Genomic DNA, 26,772 nt, shown 5'->3' on the forward strand with positions numbered 1-26,772 from the left:
TTGATCAGCACTCGGTTTTAATGGGTATTTGAGTAATCCGGTTAAAAATCAGCAATGACAAACTGGAACATCCTTCATGGTGGAGGTAAGAAGTTTTTTATATGTATATATAATTATGCAGCAGCAGTGATTCATATGCTACTTAACATTTTCTTTAGAATATTATAATTTATTCAGAAAATAACCCCAATAAAGTTGAATTTGTCTATTTTGTAATATTGCTAGAAATATTTTGCAATAACATCCATCCATCCATTTTCTTCCGCTTTATCCGGAGTCGGGTCGTGGGGGCAGCAGCTCAAGCAAAGCCGCCCAGACCTTCCGATCCACACACACCTCCCCCAGCTCCTCCGGGGGAACCCCAAGGCGTTCCCAAGCCAGCCGAGAGATGTAGTCCCTCCAGCGTGTCCTGGGTCTTCCCCGGGCCTCCTCCCAATGGGACGTGCCCGGAACACCTCTCCAGCGAGGCGTCCAGGGGGCATCCAGAAAAGATGCCCGAACCACCTCAACTGACTCCTTTCGACGTGGAGGAGCAGCGGCTCGAATCCGAGCTCCTTCCGAGTGACCGAGCTCCTCACCCTATCTCTAAGGGAGCGCCAAGCCACCCTGTGGAGGAAACTCATCTCGGCCGCTTGTACTCGCGATCTTGTTCTTTCGGTCATTAGCCAAATCTCATGACCATAGGTGAGGATCGGAACGTAGATCGATCGGTAAATCGAGAGCTTTGCCCCCCTACTCAGCTCTCTCTTCACCACGACAGTCCGATACAGCGACCGCATCGCTGCAGATGCTGCACTGATCCGTCTATCAATCTCACGCTCCATCCATCCCTCACTCGTGAACAAGACCCCGAGATACTTAAACTCCTCCACTTGAGGCAAGGACACTCCACCGACCTGAAGAGGGCAAAGCACCTTTTTCCGATCGAGAACCATGACCTCGGATTTGGAGGTGCTGATCTTCATCCCGGATGCTTCACACTCGGCTGCAAACCGCCCCAGTGCACGCTGAAGGTCCTGATTTGACGAAGCCAACAGAACCACATCGTCTGCAAACAGCAGAGACGAGATTCTGTGGTTGCCAAACCAGACCCCCTCTACACCCTGGCTGCACCTAGAAATTCTGTCCATAAAAATAATGAACAGAACCGGTGACAAAGGGCAGTCCTGGCGGAGGCCAACGTGCACTGGAAACAGGTTTGACTTACTACCAGCAATGCGAACCAAGCTCCTGCTGCGGTCGTACAGGGACCGGATAGCCCTTAGCAAAGGACCCCGGACCCCGTACTCCCGGAGCACTCCCCACAGGGTGCCCCGAGGGACACGGTTAAACGCCTTCTCCAGATCCACAAAACACATGTGGACTGGTTGGGTGAACTCCCATGAACCCTCGAGCACCCGATGGAGCGTGTAGAGCTGGTCCAGTGTGCCGCGACCAGGACAAAAACCACACTGCTCCTCCTGAATCCGAGGTTCGACCATCGGTCGAATTCTCCTCTCCAGTACTCTGGAATAGACCTTACCGGGGAGGCTGAGCAGTGTGATCCCCCTATAGTTGTAACACACCCTCCGGACCCCCTTCTTAAACAGAGGGACCACCACCCCTGTCTGCCAATCCAGAGGCACTGTCCCCGATTGCCATGCGATGTTGCAGAGGCGTGTCAGCCAAGACAGTCCCATAACATCCAGAGACTTAAGGTACTCAGGACGGATTTCATCCACCCCAGGAGCCTTGCCACCGAGGAGCTTTCTAACCACCTCGGTGACTTCTGCCTGGGTAATGGATGAGACCGCCTCTGAGTCCCCAGTCTCTGCTTCCTCTTCGGAAGACGTGACGATGGGACTGAGGAGATCCTCGAAGTACTCCTTCCACCGCCCGACAACATCCCCAGTCAGGGTCAACAGCTCCCCACCCGCACCGTAAACAGTGCCGGTGGAGAGCTGCTTCCGCCTCCTGAGTCGTCGGATGGTTTGCCAGAATCTCTTTGAGGCCGACCGATAGTCCTCCTCCATCTTCTTCTTCTTTGTCTTTCGGCTGTTCCCATTAGGGGTCGCCACAGCAGATCAATCGTTTCCATCTCACCCTTTCCTCTGTCACACCAACCACCTGCATGTCCTCTCTCAGCACATCCATGAACCTCCTCTTTGGTCTCCCTCTTCTCCTCCTGCCTGTTGGCTCCATCCTCAGCATCCTTCTCCCTATATACCCTGGGTCCCTCCTCTGCACATGTCCAAACCATCTCAATCTCACCTCTCTGACTTTGTCTCCAAACCGTCCCACCTGAGCTGTCCCTCTGATATGTTCATTCCTAATCTTGTCCATTCTTGTCACTCCCAAAGAGAATCTCAACATCTTCAGCTCTGCCACCTCCAGCTCTGCCTCCTGTCTTTTTGTTAGTGCCACTGTCTCTAAACCATAAAACATAGCTGGTCTCACTATTGTTTTGTAAACTTTCCCCTTCACTCTTGCTGATATTCTTCGGTCACAAATCACTCCTGCCACCTTTCTCCACCCACTCCACCCTGCCTGCACTCTCTTCTTCACCTCTCTACCACACTCTGCATTACTTTGAACAGTTGACCCCAAATATTTAAACTCATCTACTTTCACCACTTCTACTCCTTGTAACTGCACTATTCCACTGGGCTCCCTCTCATTCATACACATGTACTCAGTCTTGCTTCTACTGACTTTCATTCCCCTTCTCTCCAAAGCATATCTCCACTTCTCCAGACTAGACTCAACTTGCTCTCTACTCTCACTACAGATCACAATGTCATCTGCAAACATCATAGTCCATGGGGACTCCTGTCTGATCTCATCTGTCAACCTGTCCATCACCACTGCAAACAAGAAAGGACTCAGAGCTGATCCTTGGTGTAATCCCACCTCCACCTTGAATGAGTCTGTCATTCCGACTGCGCATCTCACCACTGTCACACTATTCTTGTACATGTCCTGCACTACCCTAACGTACTTCTCTGCCACTCCAGACTTCCTCATACAATGCCACAACTCTTCTCTTGGCACCCTATCATAAGCTTTTTCTAAGTCCACAAACACACAATGTAACTCTTTCTGTCCTTCTCTGTACTTTTCCAACAGTATTCTCAGAGCAAACATTGCATCTGTAGTGCTCTTTCTCAGCATGAAACCATATTGCTGCTCACAGATCTTCACCTGTTTTCTAAGCCTAGCTTCTACTACTCTTTCCCATAACTTCATGCTGTGGCTGATCAGCTTTATGCCTCTGTAGTTACTGCAGCTCTGCACATCACCCTTGTTCTTGAAAATAGGAACCAGCACACTTCGTCTCCACTCCTCAGGCATCCTCTCACTTTCCAAGATTTTATTAAACAATCTGGTTAGAAACTCTACTGCCATCTCTCCTAGACATTTCCATGCCTCCATTGGAATGTCATCTGGACCAACTGCCTTTCCACTCTTCATCCTCTTCATAGCAGCCCTCACTTCTTCCTTGCTAATCTCTTTTACTTCCTGATTTACTCTCACCACATCATCCAGCCTTTTCTCTCGCTCATTTTCTTTATTCATCAACTCTTCAAAATATTCCCTCCACCTTCTCAGCACATACTCCTCACTTGTCAGCACATTACCATGTGCATCTTTTACCACCCTAACCTGCTGCACATCCTTTCCAGCTCTGTCCCTTTGTCTGGCCAATCAGTACAAGTCCTTTTCTCCTTCCTTACTATTCAACTTCTTGTACAGCTCGCAATATGCCTTTTCCTTTGCTTTTGCCACTTCTCTTCTCGCCTTACGCCGCATCTCCTTGTACTCCTGTCTACTTTCTTCATCTCTCCGACTATCCCAAAACGTTTTCGCCAACCTCTTTCTCCTTATGCTTTCCTGGACCTCTTCATTCCACCACCAACTCTCCTTGTCTTCCTTCCACTGTCCAGATGTCGTACCCAGTACTGCCCTAGCTGTCTCCTTCACCACATCTGCAGTACTTTTCCAGTTGTCCAAAACTGCTTCCCCTCCAACTAGTGCTTCTCTCACCTGCTCGCTAAATTTCACACAACAGTCTTCCTCCTTCAGCTTCCACCATCTGATCCTTTGTTGAGCTCTCACTCTCTTCTTCTTCTTTACCTCTAAAGTCATCCTACAAACAACCATGCTATGCACTGATGATATTCATCATCACCCCTTCAATTCCCAACTTCACACTCATCACCCTGTCAGACACTCGCTTAACCTCCAACACACTTTTAACATACTCTTCCTTTAAAATGACCCCAACACCATTTCTCTTCCTGTCCTCACCATGGTACAACAACTTGTACCCACCGCCGATGCTCCTGCTCTTACTTCCCTTCCACTTGGTCTCTTGCACACACAATATGTCTACCTTTCTCCTCTCCATCATATCAGCCAGCTCTCTCCCTTTACCAGTCATTCTACCAACATTCAAAGTCCCCACTCTCATTTCCACCCTTCTAGTTTTCTTCTTCTCCCGCTGTTCGTGGCAACGTTTTCCTCCTCTTCTTCGTCGTCTTCGCCCAGCAGTAGCCCCATTTTCCACCGGCACCCTGTTGGGCAATAGCACCGGTGGCGGACATTGTTAACCCGGGCCGTGACCAAGCCGGTATGGGAATTCGATTCTGAGTCTGCATAGTTGGGTTGGCTTGTTTTACGCCGGATGCCCTTCCTGACGCAACCCTCCTGATTTATCCGGGCTTGGGACCGGCACTCAGAATGTACTGGCTGCACACCCCATGTGGCTGAGTTGATAGTCCTCCTCCATAGCCTCCCTGAACTCCTCCCAGACCCGTGTTTTTGCCTCTGCGACCGCACGGGCTGCGGCACGCTTGGCCTGCTGGTACCTGTCAGCTGCCTCTGGGGTCCCAACTACCAACAAAGATAAGTAGGACTCCTTCTTCAGCTTGACGGCATCCCTTACTTCCGGTGTCCACCACCGGGTTCGGGGATTGCCGACGTGACAGGCACCAGAGACCTTGCGACCACAGCTACGAGCGGCTGCATTGACAATGGAGGTGGAGAACATGGTCCACTCGGACTCCATGTCTCCAACCTCCCCCGGGATCTGGGAGAAGCATTCCCGGAGGTGGGAGTTGAAGACCTCGCTGACAGAGGGTTCCGCCAGTCGTTCCCAGTAGACCCTCACGATACGTTTGGGCCTGCCAGGTCTGACCGGCTTCCTCCCCTCCCAGCGGATCCAACTCACCACCAGGTGGTGATCGCTCAACAGCTCTGCCCCTCTCTTCACTCGAGTGTCCGAGACACTTGGCCGAAGGTCAGATGATACAACTACAAAGTCGATCATCGACTGTTAAGGATTTTATATATATATATATATGTTATCACTGTTAAACATTTGTACCTTCGTCTTCTTTCTTATGAAAACGGTGTTGTGCTGTTTGCACCTAACCCCGAGAATGTATGTGTTATTCAACCTTGTTTTAGCATGCTGGGGTCAATCTGAACTGGGAATGAAGAGCTGGATGTACTTATTATTATTATTATACAACTTGTTTTCGTAGCCGCTAACGACTGGGAGTGAAGCATGACGGGGTCAGGCTGAACTGGGAGTAAAAGAACTGAAGGTTGTTTTGACTGTTGTGACGTGATGCTTAGTGTGAAGACCAGGACACTCCAGGCAGATGCACAACAGCTGATAACTGCAACAGACGAACGAGATGTGCTGACCTCCGACGATAAGAGTAAAAGAAAGAAACTGTTTGTCCTTACAGCTGCGCTTATTGACGTATGTGTTTATGTTATGGGAAGAAACTTGTCTCGCGTTGTCCCCCCCCCCCTTAGGACAAGTTTTATGATGTAATGAGGGCATCTCTAATAAAAAGAGCGGGAGCACAGGCCAGACTTTAGTGTAGCCTTGGTGTACAGCCTGGCCGCACTCCGCTCGTGATTAATTTGACTTTCTGTCTCACTGGTGTTTCTTGACTCTGTTTGTCTTATCAAAGGTTTTAAGAATGTTTGGAGGAGAAAATACCCAACATTGACTGGGGGCTACGTCCGGGATCTCAACAATACCGGAGGTGTCCAGCGGAGGTCGTCAAGTCCAGACGTAAATCCTTGGCCAAGGTCCGATCGATTGATCGTGTCTGCAATTGTCGACCACCGTTGGCATCGTCTGGTTGACGAGATTTTCCCGAAGAAGACAGACAGGAAGTCGAGTCAGTGAGTAAAATTTCTTTGTAAACAGTACTGAGTGAGTGGTGATCAGATCACATAAACAGTTAAATTCCGCATGCGATGATACAGAATCGTCTGTTAATGCAAAGCAGTTAAACTCTGTAAGGAGGGTGCGGACTCCTCTGTTTATATACGCATACCGGTAGGGGATAAAAGTGATCACATAAAACAGTTAAACTCCGTAAGCGATGATACAGAATTGTCTGTTAATGAAACACAGTTAAACTCTGTAAGGAGGGCGGACTCCTCTACGGTTGCGAGGGACGCACGTAGTTCAATTCCGGAAGGAGGATACGGACTCCTCTGTTTTAATACGTAAAGGAAATCCCGGGTAGAAATACGTGCACTGTAAAAAAGCAGTTAAATCTGGCAGGGACGGCGGAGTCCCCTAATGCAGGACATTAGTTAAATTTCACGGGAGGGCGAGCTCCCCTGGGCTAAGAATACGCGTACGATTATTAAAAGTGTTTCTATGTGTAAATAGTGTTTTGTGTAAGTGTAAATAACTGTGTGAAAGTGTAATACTTTGGACAACGTTAGTGACAACCGTGCGTGTGGAAGCAGAGGCAAGTGATTCCGCTTCCTACGGGGAGGTGAAAGGAATCAACCACACGACGGCAAATTAATTGTCACGTCCAAAGAAAGTGTGAAAACTTCAGATTTAGAACACCCTAGGTGTGCCCCCGTCTGAAGTCCAAATTATAACAAGGGATAATAAAAATGGGGGGTAAGACGTCTAAAAATAAGGAAAATTTATCAACTGACGACTGGAAATTTATGGAAGCAAAAAAAATCCAAAAGCAACAAAGAAATTGGAGACCTGGATAAATAAACATGACTTTGACGGACGACTGAACCTGATCAGTATACAGAAGCTAAAGAAGGAGTTAGAACAGCAACATAAAGGTGATGAGAAAAAGATGCAGAAAGTAGGGGCAGATTTAGTGGCATTTTGGGAGGAGGAAGCAGAGAACAGACAGAAGGGAGCAGAGAAGCGACGATTAGAGAAAGCAAGGAAAAAGAAAGCTGTAGGTAAGGCAGAAGAAGATGTGATAATTCAGCACAGAGAACCAGAACAGCCTCAGCAACCACCGCCGGCTGGATCGTCGGTGACAACAACACCCTTATCTCCTCTACCAGAGGATGACGATGTACCGCCACCACAGTATGATTTGGCAGTAAAACCTAAGGTAAAAAGTGAAAAACCAGAAAAACCAGAAAAACCACAAACACGCAGTCAAGCGAAAGTGCCTACAGCCCCTCCCATGGTGGAACACAGTGACCAGGGAGGTGCCTATCCTATGATAGAAGTACCAAATCCTCGTGCAGGAACAGCAGGACAGCGATCAACCATGCTCGTATATCGAACATGGAATGCTGATGATATCAAAGCAGCAGTCGACATGATACCATCGCCACATGTCGACATTGAGGGATTTATGCAGGATATAGAAAACATTAGAAGTTCTTACCACCTTAGTGGACCTGAAGTCCAACAGGTGTGGATGAAAGCATGTGGCCCTAAAATGGAGTCAGATACGCGTAGACTGGAATCCTGCAGACCAGGATGGCGTACCATTGCCACATGATGATCCAGTCTTGAAAACAAGAGTGGAAGCTATGATTACACGTGCAAAAGGTGTGTTAGGACCAAAGATAAATTATACTGAAATTACCAGGACAACTCAGAAAGAAGGAGAACCATGGACAGAGTTTAGATGCAGATTTGAGAGTGTATTTAGAGTCCATAGTGGCATATTGCCAGGAACACCAGTGTATGAAAACAAATTGAAAAATATTTCACCTGTGAAGCTGACAATGACCGATTTGATTCATGATGGCAACTCAACAGCTGTCATAACAGTAACAGGTGCCACTGAAGATGTTTTAAAATTGAGATTCACAGGTATGCCATTACATGTGTCACTTTGTAAACCATATTTGACAGAATGGCAAGAATTGGGACTGACAGTCATAACAGCTTTGTCAGCCACTGATTGGAGCAGAGTTGGACCACGAACGGAGTTCAGTCCATCAACTAAATTGTATAAAGTGCCAGTTAATGTCTCATTGGTGCTGACAGCTGGAACACACATTGATGTGTCCACTTCACAATCCTGAGTGTTTCAGTTGAGTCCTGAAGAAGATGATCTTCTCTCTTCGGTACCATCAGGATTGTGGACAACAGGTCCTTCAGACGTAGGACTGATAAAAAAATGCACAACCTGTAGTTATAAGACCAAAAACAGAATACAGACCATGTGTAAGACAGTATCCATTGAAACCTGATGCAATTGAAGGAATCAGGCCAGTAATAGAGAATTTATTAACAGCAGGAGTAATAGTGCCATGTCCAGATTCACCATGTAACACACCCATATTTCCTGTAAAAAAGGCTCCGCCCTCAGTGGGGTGGAGAATGATTCAAGATCTGCAGGCAGTAAATGCTGCTGTGATTAAAAGAGCACCATGTGTCCCAGATCCACACACCTTGTTAAATTTGCTGAGACCAAATTCTAATAGTTTCTCAGTAATTGACATAAGTAATGCATTTTTCTCTGTGCCAGTACACCCAGATAGTCAATTCTGGTTTGCTTTTACCTTTAAAGGACAACGATATACATTTACCAGATTACCGCAGGGTTACGCAGAGAGTCCAACTATTTATTCTCAAGTCATGTCAGCATGTTTAGCCAATTTCGTTCCACCGGCAGATAGCCAACTATTAGTGTATGTTGATGACATTCTGATTGCCTCTGACACACGAGAAAACTGCATAACTGACACAGTAGCATTATTATGTTTCTTATTTGATAATGGCCACAAAGTGAGTAAAAACAAAGTTCAGTTGTGTAGGGATAAAGTAAAATATTTAGGACATGAATTATCAGCCACAGGGCGCACGATCCTGTCTGACAGGAAGGAAGCAATTTTACACGCTCCAAAACCACAAACCAAAAAGCAGATGATGTCATTTCTTGGACTGACTAATTACTGCAGGGCATGGATTCCCTGTTATGCAGAATTGACTAGTCCACTTTCTGATTTGATGTACAAGGATGATATTTCAATGTCAACCGTGTTGGAATGGAACAAAGATGCTGAGGAAGCTTTTGTAAAAGTAAAACAAACATTAGTGTCATCCACAGTTTTGGCACTACCAGATTATAGTAAACCATTCATTCAAACAGCTGATTGTAAGAATAAGTTCATGACTAGTGTTTTGGTTCAAGTGTATGGCTCAAAATTGAGGCCAGTTGCCTACTACTCATCTAAATTGGATGCAGTGGCAAGTGCTCTACCACCATGTGTACAGGCTGTTGTTGCAGCCTCTATGGCTGTTCAAAGTAGCAGTAATGTTGTTCTATTCCATCAGTTGACACTGAAAGTTCCACATGCAGTTTCTGCACTTCTGTTGCAGACAAACATGAGCCTTTTGTCCCCAGCAAGACATCTTTCGTGCATGTCCTTGCTATTATCACAACCACACCTTACGGTAGAGCGCTGTACAACATTGAATCCATCCACATTGATACCTTTACCTGAGGATGGTGAGCCGCACAATTGTCTTGATGTAGCTACGGTCTGTACGAAAGCACGCCCAGACCTCCAGGACACACCCATCCCAAACAGTACAATTGTGTATGTGGATGGTTCTTCCACTAAAAACGCTTATGGACAAACACAATCTGGATATGCTGTTGTCACAAATTCAGAAGTATTGGATTCTGCTTCATTGCCATCCTCATTTTCAGCACAAGCAGCTGAATTAGTTGCTTTAACTGCAGCTTGCTATCTGTTTAAAGGTACGGCTGTAACAATTTATACAGACAGCCAGTACGCTTTTAGCACAGTGCATGTGTTTGCAAAACTGTGGGAAGAGCGTGGAATGGTGACATCATCTGGAAAGCCAGTGACTCATGCCACACTCCTAACTGCACTACTGAAGGCTGTGAAATTGCCTAAACAAATTGCTATATGCAAATGTGCGGCTCACACCAAGGGCTCTGACAGTATTTCAAAAGGAAATGATTTTGCTGACAGAGCAGCAAAAGAGGCAGCAGCAGCTTCTTCTATTTTTGTTGTACAGGAAACCACTCCAGATTTGCATTTAGGTCATACACTGCTTGCTGACATGCAACAGCAGGCAACTGAAAGAAAAACAGATGTGGATAAATAAAGGAGCTACGTATGCAAATGATTTGTACGCATGCCCACAAAAGAAACCCATATTGCCAAAAAATATGTTTAAATGGGCAGCTATTATGAGCCATGGCGTGACGCATGTCTCATCAGGGGGTATGATATCGCAATTGCAATCTATTTTTTGTCTTTATGGGTTCGATGCATATGCAAAACAGCATTGTAGAGCATGCATGACATGTGCAAAACACAATTCACAAGGCAATTTGAGACCCCAAAGAGGCAAATTTCCAACACCACAATATCCCTTTCAAGTGATTCACATGGATTATATACAGCTGAGTAAACATGAAGGGAAGGAATTTTGTTTAGTCGTAATTGATGCCTTCTCAAAATGGGTAGAATTGTTCCCTACAAAACATGCAGATGCACTTACAGTGGCTAAGGCATTGTGCAAAGACATCATTCCACGATTTGGAATACCAGAAACAGTTTATTCAGATAATGGAGCGCATTTTGTTAATACAATAGTGCAATACGTAGGAGAAGCGCTACAGGTCAATCTCAAAAATCATTGTGCTTATCAACCACACAGTGCCGGATTAGTGGAAAGGACAAAGGGCACAATAAAAATAAGATTAAGGAAATGTATAGAAGAGACAAAATGAACCTGGATTGAATGTTGGACCTAGTAAAATTGTATATGAGAATAACACCAACACCATCAGGGTTAACACCATTTGAGATACTTTATGGACGACCATATCGTCTACCAATTTTGACATGGATACTAAAACAGCAGATGAGGAACAAACATTAGCAAATTTTATGAAAAAGACATTAACACAGAAAGAGATAACTTAAACACATTTACTGCCGAATAATTTTGATCTTCCACAGGACGGCCTTCCAGTAGTCTAGCCAGGAGACTGGGTGTTCATCAGAGTCCAGTCCTCGTTGGGAAGGTCTATACCAAGTGCTGTTAACAACACCAACTGCAGTAAAGATAGCGGAGAGATCAACGTGGATACATCACTGTAAGATACAGCGTGTGTTGGCGGCCTCCACAGTGTAAGGGGAAGTCTGGCTACAAAGGGAGTCTATTTAATTAGCAATAGATTGTCTCAATGCCAGTGACGCAGGGAGATCCTTGCACTATTAGGTGAGGTGGTTAACAACACTGTATCCTAGCAATCATGACTGAACTGATGATGCTGGGGTCAATCTGAACTGGGAATGAAGAGCTGGATGTACTTATTATTATTATTATACAACTTGTTTTCGTAGCCGCTAACGACTGGGAGTGAAGCATGACGGGGTCAGGCTGAACTGGGAGTAAAAGAACTGAAGGTTGTTTTGACTGTTGTGACGTGATGCTTAGTGTGAAGACCAGGACACTCCAGGCAGATGCACAACAGCTGATAACTGCAACAGACGAACGAGATGTGCTGACCTCCGACGATAAGAGTAAAAGAAAGAAACTGTTTGTCCTTACAGCTGCGCTTATTGACGTATGTGTTTATGTTACGGGAAGAAACTTGTCTTGCGTTGTCCCCCCCCCCCTTAGGACAAGTTTTATGATGTAATGAGGGCATCTCTAATAAAAAGAGCGGGAGCACAGGCCAGACTTTAGTGTAGCCTTGGTGTACAGCCTGGCCGCACTCCGCGCGTGATTAATTTGACTTTCTGTCTCACTGGTGTTTCTTGACTCTGTTTGTCTTATCAAAGGTTTTAAGAATGTTTGGAGGAGAAAATACCCAACATCGACCTCCGGCTCAGGGTGTCCTGGTGCCACGTGCACTTATGGACACCCTTGTGCTCGAACATGGTGTTCGTGATGGACAAACTGTGACTAGCACAGAAGTCCGACAACTGAACACCACTCAGGTTCAGATCGGGGAGGCCATGCTTCCCGATCACTCCCCTCCAGGTCTCACTGTCGCCGCCCATGTGGGCATTGAAATCCCCCAGGAGAACAATGGAGTTCTCAGTCGGAGCGTTATCTAGTACCCCTCCCAGGGACTCCAGGAAGGTCAGGTACTCTGCACTGGTGTTCGGCCCGTAGGCCGAGACAACGGTGAGAGACCTGTCCCCGACCCGAAGGCGTAGGGACACGACCCTCTCGTTTACTGGAGTGAACTCCAACACATGGCGACTGAGCTGGTTGAGCAATAAGCAATGCGACCCCAGCTCTCCGCCTCTCCCCGTGGGCAACGCCAGAAAAATGAAGCGTCCAGTCCCTCTCCAGGAGTTGGGTACCAGAGTCCAAGCTGTGCATGGAGGTGAGCCCGACTATCTCTAGTCGGTATCTCTCAACCTCCCGCACAAGCTCAGGCTCCTTCCCCCCTAGCGAGGTGACATTCCACGTCCCAACAGCCAGGGGCTGTGAGTATGGACCGGGCCAGCCGCCCTCAACCGCCACCCAATCCTCTCTGCACCCAACCCCCATGGTCCCCCTCTGCAGGTGGTGAACCCACAGGAGGGCGGGCCCACGTCGCTCTTTCGGGCTGAGCCCGGCCGGGCCCCATGGGCTAAGGCCCAACCACCAGACGCTCGCGCGCGAGCCCCAACCCCGGGCCTGGCTCCAGGGTGGGACCCCGGCTCCACCATACCGGGCGACGTCTCGGTCCTTGATTTTTTACTGGTCATGGAGGTTCTGAACTGCCCTTAGTCTGACCCGTCACCTAGGACCTGTTTGCCTTGGGAGACCCTACAGGGAGCACAAAGCCCCGACAACATAGCTCCTTGGATCATCCGGGTACGCAAACTCCCCCAACACGATAAGGTGGCAGCTAGAGGGGGAGTTTTGCAATAACAGTTCTCGATTGTATGGAACAAAGTATCTTTGCTCAGTGTTTTCATGACTAATTGTGCAACCTATATTCAATATAACTTCTTAGAATGAAGTAAAGTTTGTTAGAGGAACAAGAAAGAATCATTTGGTGGTGCTTCTGTTGATATCACTCTGAACTGATGCAGTTCATTCTGTCAAATTCAATGCACAAAAAAAGTGTACTGACCAGCGGGTCAATACACAAAAGTACATGGATGGATGACAAACAGAAAAATGGAAAACAATTATTTCCTTTGTGGTGCCATAAAGAATAATAAATAGTTTGGATATACCAGTGATTTTAAAGTGATCAAAGTGAAAGCAAGTGTTGTGGGCTGGGGTGTTTGGCTGGCTTGGTTTTTGTTTTCTGTTTCTCCCACCAGGTGGTATGCATTCAGGACTGAGTGGCTGAGCATTAGGACCTCACCCTGAACACCTGAGGCTTGTTTTCACATGCAGGTCATCAGGACTCACAGCTGTGGTGTATTTTGTCTTAATCAGAGATTGCTGCATTTAAACCTTGAATACACAGTGTGTGATTGCCAGAGACTCGACCTTGTGAGCAGACGTGTGAGATCGACGTCAGGAGAACAATCTCACCATCACGGACGCAGAGACCGCTCCAGGTTTGACGCCACAGTCTGTGAAGGAGGATTGGGTGAGGTCTCACGCTCTTCAGCACACTTCCTGAGGTAATTCGGTTTTTGGTGACATTTATGAAGTAATGACAGTGGATTTGGTGTCCCTCACACCTTGTGTTAGTGAGCTGTCACGTTATGCTAATTGTCTAATCAGCTTCTGCTGCAGTGGAGATTTGAACTGAGTTGTTCCGTGCCTGCAGGGTAAGAAGCTGATGTATAGATTTAAGCCAGGAAGTGTTTGCTGATCGCGTGCACCTTTGAGTTGTGTCTCTCTGTGTGGAGTTCGACTCACCTCATGTTTTCTTTCTTCACAGACTTGGTTTGTCGCGGCCACCTGGGGGGTGTCGGCGGGGTCCCTGGGTCCGAACTGCTGTGGCTCCGGACCGTTTGCGCTGTTGAGAGCGCGCCGTGTTTCCACCTCACCAGACCGCGGACTTTTTGGTTGTTTAGCACTGCTCACTGTTATGTTTATTAAATTCTGTTATCCTTTGAACCGTGCTCTGCTTATTTTATGCTGGGTCTTTTCAAACGCTGGGTCGGTGCTCCGACCGCGTCCGAAACATAACAGCAAGTCCCTTTGGCTGCTCCCTTGTTTTCACTCAGTGTCACCACATGTTGATTTTGGTACAAGTTTTACACCGGATGCTTGAACCCAGAACCTTCTGCACTGAAACCAAGTGCACTAACCACTGGTTCACCACACTCGCTTGAAAGTGATTAAAGTATAGTACAGTAAATAAGAAAATAGTAAAATAATATAATGTGAGAAAATACCAAAAGGTGGCTGTATATTTCACAGTAATTGTCATCTGCTTTTTACTTCATATTGATTTCTGTTCATTTTTTACTTTTTCAACTTTATTGTGACAATGGTTTTGTCACTTTGAAAGGAATAAAACCTGTGTTGAGCGGAAATGTGATATCCGCTGTCAATGCATTTCAGTAAAACATTTATGGTGCTTGACCACGAGGAGGCAGCAGAATAATAGTAGTGCTATGTGACTAAAAAGATTAATCCAGGTTTTGAGTATATTTCTTATTGTTACATGGGAAACAAGGTACCAGTAGATTCAGTAGATTCTCACAAATCCAACAAGACCAAGCATTCATGATATGCACTCTTAGGGCTATGAAATTGGGCTATTAGTAAAAAAAAAGTAGAAAAGGGGGTTTTCACAATAATAGTAGCATCTGCTGTTGACGCTACAAACTCAAAACTATTATGTTCAAACTGCTTTTTTAGCAATCCTGTGAATCACTAAAGTAGTATTTAGTTGTATAACCACAGTTTTTCATGATTTCTTCAAAACTGCGAGGCATTCATTTTGTTGATCGTTTACTAGTGTGCTTGGGGTCATTGTCTTGTTGAAACACCCATTTCAAGGGCATGTCCTCTTCAGCATAAGGCAACATGACTTCTTCAAGTATTTTGACATATCCAAACTGATCCATGATACCTGGTATGCGATATATAGGCCCAACACCATAGTAGGAGAAACATGCCCATATCATGATGCTTGCACCACCATGCTTCACTGTCTTCACTGTGAACTGTGGCTTGAATTCAGAGTTTGGGGGTCGTCTCACAAACTGTCTGCAGCCCTTGGACCCAAAAAGAACAATTTTACTCTCATCAGTCCACAAAATATTCCTCCATTTCTCTTCAGGCCAGTTGATGTGTTCTTTGGCAAATTGTAACCTCTTCTGCACGTCTTTTATTTAACAGAGGGACTTTGCGGGAGATTCTTGCAAATAAATTAGCTTCACACAGGCGTCTTCTGTCACAGCACTTACAGGTAACTCCAGAATGTCTTTGATCATCCTGGATCTGATCAATGGGTGAGCCTTTGCCATTCTGGTTATTCTTCTATCCATTTTGATGGTTGTTTTCTGTTTTCTTCCACGTCTCTGGTTTTTTTGTCCATTTTAAAGCATTGGAGATGATTGTAGATGAACAGCCTATAATTTTTTGCACCTGCATATAAGTTTTCCCCTCTCCAATCAACTTTTTTAATCAAACTGATCATTGTCTTGAACGTCCCATTTTCCTCAGGCTTTCAAAGAGAAACGCATGTTCAACAGGTGCTGGCTTCATCCTTAAATAGGGGACACCTGATTCACACCTGTTTGTTCCACAAAATTGACAAACTCACTGACTGAATGCCACACTACTATTATTGTGAACACCCCCTTTTCTACTTTTTTTTTATTAATAGCCCAATTTCATAGCCTTAAGAGTGTGCATATCATGAATGCTTGGTCTTGTTGGATTTGTGAGAATCTACTGAATCTACTGGTACCTTGTTTCCCATGTAACAATAAGAAATATACTCAAAACCTGGATTAATCTTTTTAGTCACATAGCACTACTATTATTCTGAACAGTACTGTAACTTCGTCTGACTGTGTGATTCAGTGCTCAACACGGTGACCCACTGGTCACCATTTTCACCTTCATTTGAAGGCTGGTGCGTACATTTTCTAAACTTATTGCTGTTTCTCTCTGTCACACACTCCTGCTGCTGATTGCATTAACACCCACAGCTTTCAACAGATAGCGTCAAATTTCAGAATCTAACATCAGAAATCCAGTTTTTGGCACTTACCACATATATTGGGACATAACAACACTAAATATATTTTTGCACTGGAGACGTTTAGTCATAAAACACTCAAACGTTCGCACAATGTGTTGATTTTGTTAAAACTGCGCAATTTATTGAAAGCCCTGCTCAAATCAGATACCTGCATATCTAAATCAAAGTGCAATAAAAGAAAAAGTACAAAATGTTGAGCTTCTTAATGTGGTTTATGTAATGTTTGTCAGAGCAGCAGATCTGCTCTGTGGCAGCCTGATCCCATCAGATCTCAGAAGCTAAGCAGTGCGGGGCCTGGTTAGAAACACACCAGCGGCTGTGTGTTTCTCCAGGTTACACTGGAGTTGCATCAGGAAGGGCATCCGGCGTAAAACTTGTGCCAAATGCCTATGCGGATCTGGCTATATCCGCTGTGGGGACTCCAAACAAAATGGGAGCAGCCAAATGGACAACAACAACTACGACTGCTGCCACCTTTTGTGCTTTATTACATGCACAACTGTGCAATAATTTTAACATATCTATACAACTGTCCTTCAGGACAGATCTTTCATTCATTCTGGTGTAAAGCTGCTCCAACAGAACACCCTGCAGAGTTAAAAACATGATCCACCAACAAGTTAGTCATTTATTACACTTTTCCCCAAATTCAAAGGATGCAAATTCTCTATATGAAATCAGTGTATTTACAACACAGAACAGAAATCCTCAGAAATAAGGTCATTACTATTTATTATGATGTTGATTCATTTAGTTATTTAAATGTGCAGTTTCTATATAAATCAAGTCTTAGCGCCCCCTGCCTTAAATTTGTTGTTACAGCTTTATTGAAAATGGTGACAAGAAAACAGCAAAAGATCTGGAATATTTCATGTCACATTTAAATAAATCTTTGTAAAAAAAAAAAAAGAGTATTTTTACTATGATGTGATCTATTAAAATGTGTTTTCTGACAGTGAAATCTTTGGTTCATTTTTTACATTTATACTGAATATTAGCTGATACATAATTTCATTTGTGGGGAAAAACTGATTTATATGTTTGTGCTGTTCATCACCTTTTTTTGATAGATTATACGATTAAAACAAGTTTAAAAGGTTTTTGGTGATTAAAGTACTTCATGTTAATTTGACATACTGTGTTATTGTCAAAATATTTGAAGTTTGAAATGTAAATGGAGCTATTTACTTATGCATCTGAGTAAACTGCCACTGCTGCTGCCCAGCATTTTATTTTGAAGGCTAAATTGTTTAAACTTCAATCAATCAATCAATCAGTCAATTTTATTTATATAGCGCCAAATCACAACAAACAGTTGCCCCAAGGCGCTTTATACTGTAAGGCAAGGCCATACACTAATTACGTAAAAACCCCAACGGTCAAAACGACCCCCTGTGAGCAAGCACTTGGCGACAGTGGGAAGGAAAAACTCCCTTTTAACAGGAAGAAACCTCCAGCAGAACCAGGCTCAGGGAGGGGCAGTCTTCTGCTGGGACTGGTTGGGGCTGAGGGAGAGAACCAGGAAAAAGACATGCTGTGGAGGGAAGCAGAGATCAATCACTAATGATTAAATGCAGAGTGATGCATACAGAGCAAAAAGAGAAAGAAACACTCAGTGCATCATGGGAACCCCCCAGCAGTCTAAGTCTATAGCAGCATAACTAAGGGATGGTTCAGGGTCACCTGATCCAGCCCTAACTATAAGCTTTAGCAAAAAGGAAAGTTTTAAGCCTAATCTTAAAAGTAGAGAGGGTGACTGTCTCCCTGATCTGAATTGGGAGCTGGTTCCACAGGAGAGGAGCCTGAAAGCTGACGGCTCTGCCTCCCATTCTACTCTTACAAACCCTAGGAACTACAAGTAAGCCTGCAGTCTGAGAGCGAAGCGCTCTATTGGGGTGATATGGTACTATGAGGTCCCTAAGATAAGATGGGACCTGATTATTCAAAACCTTATAAGTAAGAAGAAGAATTTTAAATTCTATTCTAGAATTAACAGGAAGCCAATGAAGAGAGGCCAATATGGGTGAGATATGCTCTCTCCTTCTAGTCCCCGTTAGTACTCTAGCTGCAGCATTTTGAATTAACTGAAGGCTTTTCAGGGAACTTTTAGGACAACCTGATAATAATGAATTACAATAGTCCAGCCTAGAGGAAATACATGCATGAATTAGTTTTTCAGCATCACTCTGAGACAAGACCTTTCTAATTTTAGAGATATTGCGTAAATGCAAAAAAGCAGTCCTACATATTTGTTTAATATGCGCATTGAATGACATATCCTGATCAAAAATGACTCCAAGATTTCTCACAGTATTACTAGAGGTCAGGGTAATGCCATCCAGAGTAAGGATCTGGTTAGACACCATGTTTCTAAGATTTGTGGGCCCAAGTACAATAACTTCAGTTTTATCTGAGTTTAAAAGCAGGAAATTAGAGGTCATCCATGTCTTTATGTCTGTAAGACAATCCTGCAGTTTAGCTAATTGGTGTGTGTCCTCTGGCTTCATGGATAGATAAAGCTGGGTATCATCTGCGTAACAATGAAAAGTTAAGCAATGCCATCTAATAATACTGCCTAAGGGAAGCATGTATAAAGTGAATAAAATTGGTCCTAGCACAGAACCTTGTGGAACTCCATAATTAACCTTAGTCTGTGAAGAAGATTCCCCATTTACATGAACAAATTGTAATCTATTAGATAAATATGATTCAAACCACCGCAGTACAGTGCCTTTAATACCTATGGCATGCTCTAATCTCTGTAATAAAATTTTATGGCCAACAGTATCAAAAGCAGCACTGAGGTCTAACAGAACAAGCACAGAGATGAGTCCACTGTCTGAGGCCATAAGAAGATCATTTGTAACCTTCACTAATGCTGTTTCTGTTATGTTTCGGACGCGGTCGGAGGACCGACCCAGCGTTTGAAGCACCCAGCATAAAATAAGCAGAGCACGGTTCAAAGGATAACAGAATTTAATAAACATAACAGTGAGAAGTGCTAAACAACTAAACAGTCCGCGGTCTGGTGAGGTGAAAACACGGTGCGCTCTTAACAGCGCAAACGGTCCGGAGCCACAGCAGTTTGGACCCAGGGACCCCGCCGACACCCCCCAGGTGGCCGCGATAAACCGAGTCTGTGAAGAAAGAAAACATGAGGTGAGTTCAGGCACAGAACAACTCAGTTCAAATCTCCACTGCAGCAGAAGCTGATTAGACAATTAGCATAACGTGACAGCTCAATAACACAAGGTGTGAGGGACACCAAATCCACTGTCATTACTTCATAAAAGTCACCAAAACCAAATTACCTCAGGAAGTGTGCTGAAGAGCGTGAGACCTCACCCAATCCTCCTTCACAGACTGTGGCGTCAAACCTGGAGCGGTCTCTGCGTCCGTGATGGAGAGATTGTTCTCCTGACGTCGATCTCACACGTCTGCTCACAAGGTCGAGTTTCTGGCCATCACACACTGTGCATTCAAGGTTTAAATGCAGCAATCTCTGATTAAGACAAAATACACCACAGCTGTGAGTCCTGATGACCTGCACGTGATAACAAGCCTCAGGTGTTCAGGGTGAGGTCCTGATGCTCAGCCACTCAGTCCTGAATGCATACCACCTGGTGGGAGAAACAGAAAACAAAAACCAAACCAGCCAAACACCCCAGCCCACAACAGTACCCCACCCTCACGGGAAGCCTCCCGGCGACCACACGGACCTGGGCCAGGAAAAACAAAGCCCCCCTCCAGGGACCATGGCTGGAATGTTGGGTGGGAACAAAAAACACCTCCTGCAGCTTCAGCTCCTTGTGCTGACGATCCAGCTGGGAAAGGCCCATCTCCAGGAGCTGTGCGTTACTGTGCTCTGATGACAGCTCCATCATCAGCTGCTCCACCTGCAACGTTAATCTCTTCATGCAGTCATTGATCATCTCAATGTTGAGCCTCTCCAGCTCTTCCCTCAGCCGGATAACGCACGCTCCCAGCCGCCTCTTCTCTGTCAACAGGGAACTCCGTGCCGAGACCATCACTCTCATCCTGGAGCCCATCCTTTCGCATCCTGAGCCTGTCTGCAGCACACTGCTCCGCAGCTGACACTCCAGTGCAGAGACATCCCTTGTTGACTTGAATGGTCTTGCCCTCTGTTTCGTTTAGCAAACCTGTTAGAGTCTCCACCTTTGCGTTCATTCCTGTCGACTCTTGCTTTAGTTCACTTTGCATAAGTTTGGCCAGGAGTTCTTAAACCTGTGCACTCAGCCTTCTTCCGACTATGTGTTAAAGTCTGCTTAGTCATAAACAAAAAAAAAGACAAACACAAACAACCATACCAACCCCCCCTCCCCAGAGGACCGTTCCATCAAACCCCGGGAAGAGGAGAAAAGAAAAAACACAACCCAAACTTAAGCTTGCAAACAAAAAAAAACGCTAACACCCCCCCCCCCCTGACATGTAGGGACCAAAACCCCCCAGAGGACATCCCGCCAGCTCCAGGAGTAATAACCACAGCCGAGGTCCCTCTGGGACCCAAAGTCACCCACGGAGACTCCCAGCGCCTCCCAGAGGACCGTTCCATCAAACCCCAGGAGACGCCCCCCCTCATGACTAACAGACCCAGCCCCGGCCGTCCACAGCTAGATGGACCCACAGTCCTTTCCCCCCCCAGAGGACACCACAGTCACACCCTGAGGGCGGAAACTGGGGGAAAAACAAAAAAAAAACATACAAACAAAACAACAACCCCAACCCCACCCCCTCAGCGCAGTGGAAACTGGAAGTACGTCCAGTGTCACCAACCACGACTATACCCCAAAAGTCAACCGGGAGGAGTGGAACAGCGGTAATGGCATACGGCACAAGACGGCGTCACCCCTCCGACTTTTAAACCAGCCACCAGCTGCGGGTATATTCCACTGCCCCAAACCTCAGCTACGCCAAAGGCGTACGGCGCAAAGGTGCGCTGAAGCCAGAGGTGGAACAGGGAAGTAACAAAAAAAAAACCCTAAACCCCCCCCACCCGGGTGCAGAGGTTACCTGGGAAACGCCCAGCATAACCGAACTGCACCACCCCAGCAACGCCGACAACGTACGGCTGAAATGGCTGGGGCCGGAGGAGAAGACAGGGAATAAAAAAAAAATACCCCCCCCCCCCCCCGGGTGCAGAGGTTACCTGGGAAACGCACAGCATAACCAAACTGCACCACTCCAGCAACGCCGACAACGTACGGCTCACACGGCTGGAGCCAGAGGAGAAGAGAGGGCACAACAAAAACAAAAAAAAAACGAAAAAAAAAAAAACCCAATTACCCCCCCATCACCCCCCAGAGGACCGTCCCATCAAACCCTGGGAGGTGAAACCAAAAGAAATAAAAAAGAAAGACTAACAGACTAACATAAAGTCACCTGGGTCAAACTATGCTCCAGACAGCCTGCATTTTCAACTCCACCAGACCACAGACAATGCTTAAAAACCCACAAAAACAACAAATTAACCCCTGATAAAAACACCTCATACTAAAACAAGCTGTAAACTCCGCCATGCGCGCACCAACGCGCACAACCCGGGCGGAGCGCACCTGCAACTGATCCCGGATCAGCTCCAACATCTGCTGCAGCCTTCCCGGCAAAAATACCGTCTCTGCTTCCGCTGGTCCATTGTTAAATGGCCAGAGACTACTGTTATGTTTCGGACGCGGTCGGAGGACCGACCCAGCGTTTGAAGGACCCAGCATAAAATAAGCAGAGCACGGTTCAAAGGATAACAGAATTTAATAAACATAACAGTGAGAAGTGCTAAACAACTAAACAGTCCGCGGTCTGGTGAGGTGAAAACACGGCGCGCTCTTAACAGCGCAAACGGTCCGGAGCCACAGCAGTTCGGACCCAGGGACCCCGCCGACACCCCCCAGGTGACCGCGCCAAACCGAGTCTGTGAAGAAAGAAAACATGAGGTGAGTTCAACTCCACACAGAGAGACACAACTCAAAGGTGCACGCAATCAGCAAACACTTCCTGGCTTAAAGCTATACATCAGCTTCTCACCCTGCAGGCACAGAACAACTCAGTTCAAATCTCCACTGCAGCAGAAGCTGATTAGACAATTAGCATAACGTGACAGCTCACTAACACAAGGTGTGAGGGACACCAAATCCACTGTCATTACTTCATAAAAGTCACCAAAACCAAATTACCTCAGGAAGTGTGCTGAAGAGCGTGAGACCTCACCCAATCCTCCTTCACAGACTGTGGCGTCAAACCTGGAGCGGTCTCTGTGTCCGTGATGGTGAGATTGTTCTCCTGACGTCGATCTCACACGTCTGCTCACAAGGTCGAGTCTCTGGCCATCACACACTGTGCATTCAAGGTTTAAATGCAGCAATCTCTGATTAAGACAAAATACACCACAGCTGTGAGTCCTGATGACCTGCACGTGATAACAAGCCTCAGGTGTTCAGGGTGAGGTCCTGATGCTCAGCCACTCAGTCCTGAATGCATACCACCTGGTGGAGAAACAGAAAACAAAAACCAAACCAGCCAAACACCCCAGCCCACAACAGTTTCTGTACTATGATGAATTCTAAAACCTGACTGAAACTCTTCAAATAGACCATTCCTCTGCAGATGATCAGTTAGCTGTTTTACAACTTACCCTTTCAAGAATTTTTGAGAGAAAAGGAAGGTTGGAGATTGGCCTATAATTAGCTAAGATAGCTGGGTCAAGTGATGGCTTTTTAAGTAATGGTTTAATTACTGCCACCTTAAAAGCCTGTGGTACATAGCCAACTAACAAAGATAGATTGATCATATTTAATATCGAAGCATTAAATAATGGTAGGGCTTCCTTGAGCAGCCTGGTAGGAATGGGGTCTAATAAACATGTTGATGGTTTGGATGAAGTAACTAATGAAAATAACTCAGACAGAACAATCGGAGAGAAAGAGTCTAACCAAATACCGGCATCACTGAAAGCAGCCAAAGATAACGATACGTCTTTGGGATGGTTATGAGTAATAACTAATAGTTAAAATTTTATTAGCAAAGAAAGTCATGAAGTCATTACTAGTTATAGTTAAAGGAATACTCGGCTCAATAGAGCTCTGACTCTTTGTCAGCCTGGCTACAGTGCTGAAAAGAAACCTGGAGTTCTTATTTTCTTCAATTAGTGATGAGTAGTAAGATGTCCTAGCTTTACGGAGGGCTTTTTTATAGAGCAACAGACTCTTTTTCCAGGCTAAGTGAAGATCTTCTAAATTAGTGAGACGGCATTTCCTCTCCAACTTACGGGTTATCTGCTTTAAGCTGCGAGTTTGTGAGTTATACCACAGAGTCAGGCACTTCTGATTTAAAGCTCTCTTTTTCAGAGGAGCTACAGCATCCAAAGTTGTCTTCAATGAGGATGTAAAACTACTGACGAGATACTCTATCTCACTTACAGAGTTTAGGTAGCTACTCTGCACTGTGTTGGTATATGGCATTAGAGAACATAAGAAGGAATCATATCCTTAAACCTAGTTACAGCGCTTTCTGAAAGACTTCTACTGTAATGAAACTTATTCCCCACTGCTGGGTAGTCCATCAGAGTAAATGTAAATGTTATTAAGAAATGATCAGACAGAAGGGAGTTTTCAGGGAATACTGTTAAGTCTTCAATTTCCATACCATAAGTCAGAACAAGATCTAAGATATGATTAAAGTGGTGGGTGGACTCATTTACATTTTGAGCAAAGCCAAAATAATAATAATAGATTAAATGCAGTGTTGAGGCTGTCATTCTCAGCATCTGTGTGGATGTTAAAATCGCCCACTATAATTATCTTATCTGAGCTAAGCACTAAGTCAGACAAAAGGTCTGAAAATTCACAGAGAAACTCACAGTAACGACCAGGTGGACGATAGATAATAACAAATAAAACTGGTTTTTGGGACTTCCAATTTGGATGGACAAGACTAAGAGTCAAGCTTTCAAATGAATTAAAGCTCTGTCTGGGTTTTTGATTAACTAATAAGCTGGAATGGAAGATTGCTGCTAATCCTCCGCCTCGGCCCGTGCTTCGAGCATTCTGGCAGTTAGTTTAAATGAGTCAACACCCCCGAGTCACACTAACATATTCATCCTGCTGTAACCAGGTTTCTGTAAGGCAGAATAAATCAATATGTTGATCAATTATTATATCATTTACTAACAGGGACTTAGAAGAGAGAGACCTAATGTTTAATAGACCACATTTAACTGTTTTAGTCTGTGGTGCAGTTGAAGGTGCTATATTATTTTTTCTTTTTGAATTTTTATGCTTAAATAGATTTTTACTGGTTATTGGTGGTCTGGGAGCAGGCACCGTCTCTATGGGGATGGGGTAATGAGGGGATGGCGGGGGAGAGAAGCTGCAGAGAGGTTAAGATTACAACTCTGCTTCCTGGTCCCAACCCTGGACAGTCACGGTTTGGAGGATTTAAGAAAATTGGCCAGATTTCTAGAAATGAGAGCTGCTCCATCCAAAGTGGGATGGATGCCGTCTCTCCTAACAAGACCAGGTTTTCCCCAGAAGCTTTGCCAATTATCTATGAAGCCCACCTCATTTTTTGGACACCACTCAGACAGCCAGCAATTCAAGGAGAACATGCGGCTAAACATGGCACTCTCGGTCCGATTGGGGAGGGGCCCAGAGAAAACTACAGAGTCCGACATTGTTTTTGCAAAGTTACACACCGATTCAATGTTAATTTTAGTGATCTCCAATTGGCGTAACCGGGTGTCATTACTGCCGACGTGAATTACAATCTTACCAAATTTACGCTTAGCCTTAGCCAGCAGTTTCAAATTTCCTTCAATGTCGCCTGCTGTGGCCCCCGGAAGACAATTGACTATGGTTGCTGGTGTCGCTAACTTCACATTTCTCAAAACAGAGTCGCCAATAACCAGAGTTTGATCCTCGGCAGGTGTGTCGTCGAGTGGGGAAAAACGGTTAGAAATGTGAACGGGTTGGCGGTGTACACGGGGCTTCTGTTTAGAACTATGCTTCCTCCTCACAGTCACCCAGTCGGCCTGCTTTCCCGGCTGCTCGGGATCTGCTAGAGGGAAACTAACGGCGGCTAAGCTACCTTGGTCCGCACCAACTACAGGGGCCTGGCTAGCTGTAGAATTTTCCACGGTGTGGAGCCGAGTCTCCAATTCGCCCAGCCTGGCCTCCAAAGCTACGAATAAGCTACACTTAGCTACACACTAAACTTCCCCTTTCTTTGTAGTGACTTTACACATAACGATGATTGGCTTAAAATAAGGACGATGTGTATGTGATAAACGACAACATCCCAACAGGACGCAGACAGATTTCATCAACTTTTATTTTTTAAATAAACATTTTAGTTTTTTTTTATTATTACTACAGACGTTTAACAATAATAGCTAAACATTTTTACATATAAATCCAAAAATATTCAAAAGTTTAACTGAATGAATAATAAAAACAATTTACATTTCCCTGAATTTTATTCTACAAAATTAGTGTTTTATGGTACGGTAATATTTAATAATAAAATTACAAGAAAGGACATCTTTATATTTTTCCACATATATTGAATTTTCTATATTCAAGAAATAAATTACTTTTATAACATACTTTTAGTTCCAGTAATGACATTATCATTTCAGGTTCTACAACAGTTTTAACTGTACATTCAAATTTTTATTATATAAATACACATACGTACACACACATACAGTGGCTTGCAAAAGTATTCAGCCCTTTGGGATTTCATGCATTTTAATTTGTTTATGTTATTTCAAATACAAAAAGTAAATCAGGTTTCTCAATATAAAAATTTCTAAAATTATCTGCCTTGGACTCAAACTGAAAGTAAATTTCTACAACATGATGTAAATTAATTAAAAATATAAAAGCCAAGATGATGGGTTTGCATAAGTAATCAGCCCCTTTGGTATAATACCTGTAAATAATCGGTTTAATTGGAAGTTTTCTTCAGGCAAGTCAGGTAATGGATACATGAACATTTCAAAGTCACTGAATATGTCTTGAACTTTATTTACATCAGTTATGAAGAAATACAAACAGTATGGCACTCTATGGTAAATCTGTGTGGAGGAGACAGTTCTCAAAAACTGAGTGACTGTCCAAGAAGGAGAAGAGTGAGGAAAGCCACCAAGACACCCAGAATAAGTTACAGGCTTCTCTGCCTGTGATTAGAGAAATTGTGCATAGTGCATATTTTGCATTTTGCATCCCCAGTTATACAGCTTCATGATAAAGTGGGACAGGGGAGGGTTTTAATAAAAAGAAGACCTGAAACTTCAGCTACAATTTGCCAGAAGGTACATCTGATATTCAAGCCTAGATTTGATGTTTTG

General features: G+C 44.8%; 1 protein-coding gene and 1 long non-coding RNA gene across 2 annotated transcripts in view; one reads left to right on the forward strand and one right to left on the reverse strand.

Annotated features, from left to right (window-relative positions):
- Positions 1 to 1,816: 1,816 nt before the first annotated feature.
- On the forward strand, positions 1,817 to 16,877 carry LOC117532194. The gene is made up of 3 exons (XR_004566812.1): positions 1,817 to 1,830; positions 11,390 to 11,392; positions 16,726 to 16,877. It is a non-coding gene; the product is annotated as an uncharacterized LOC117532194 (long non-coding RNA).
- The window catches only part of slc51a (solute carrier family 51 subunit alpha), a 33,578-nt gene continuing 22,749 nt past the window's right edge, over positions 15,944 to 26,772 (reverse strand). Inside the window, exons 9-10 of the transcript XR_004566788.1 lie at positions 23,829 to 23,833; positions 15,944 to 15,963 (exon numbers count right to left, since the gene is read on the reverse strand). The gene's annotated coding sequence lies outside the window, so the exon portion shown is untranslated. The remainder of the gene's footprint in view (positions 15,964 to 23,828; positions 23,834 to 26,772) is intronic.

Source organism: Thalassophryne amazonica, chromosome 1 (genome assembly GCF_902500255.1).
Source record: "Thalassophryne amazonica chromosome 1, fThaAma1.1, whole genome shotgun sequence".
NCBI lineage: Eukaryota > Metazoa > Chordata > Actinopteri > Batrachoidiformes > Batrachoididae > Thalassophryne > Thalassophryne amazonica.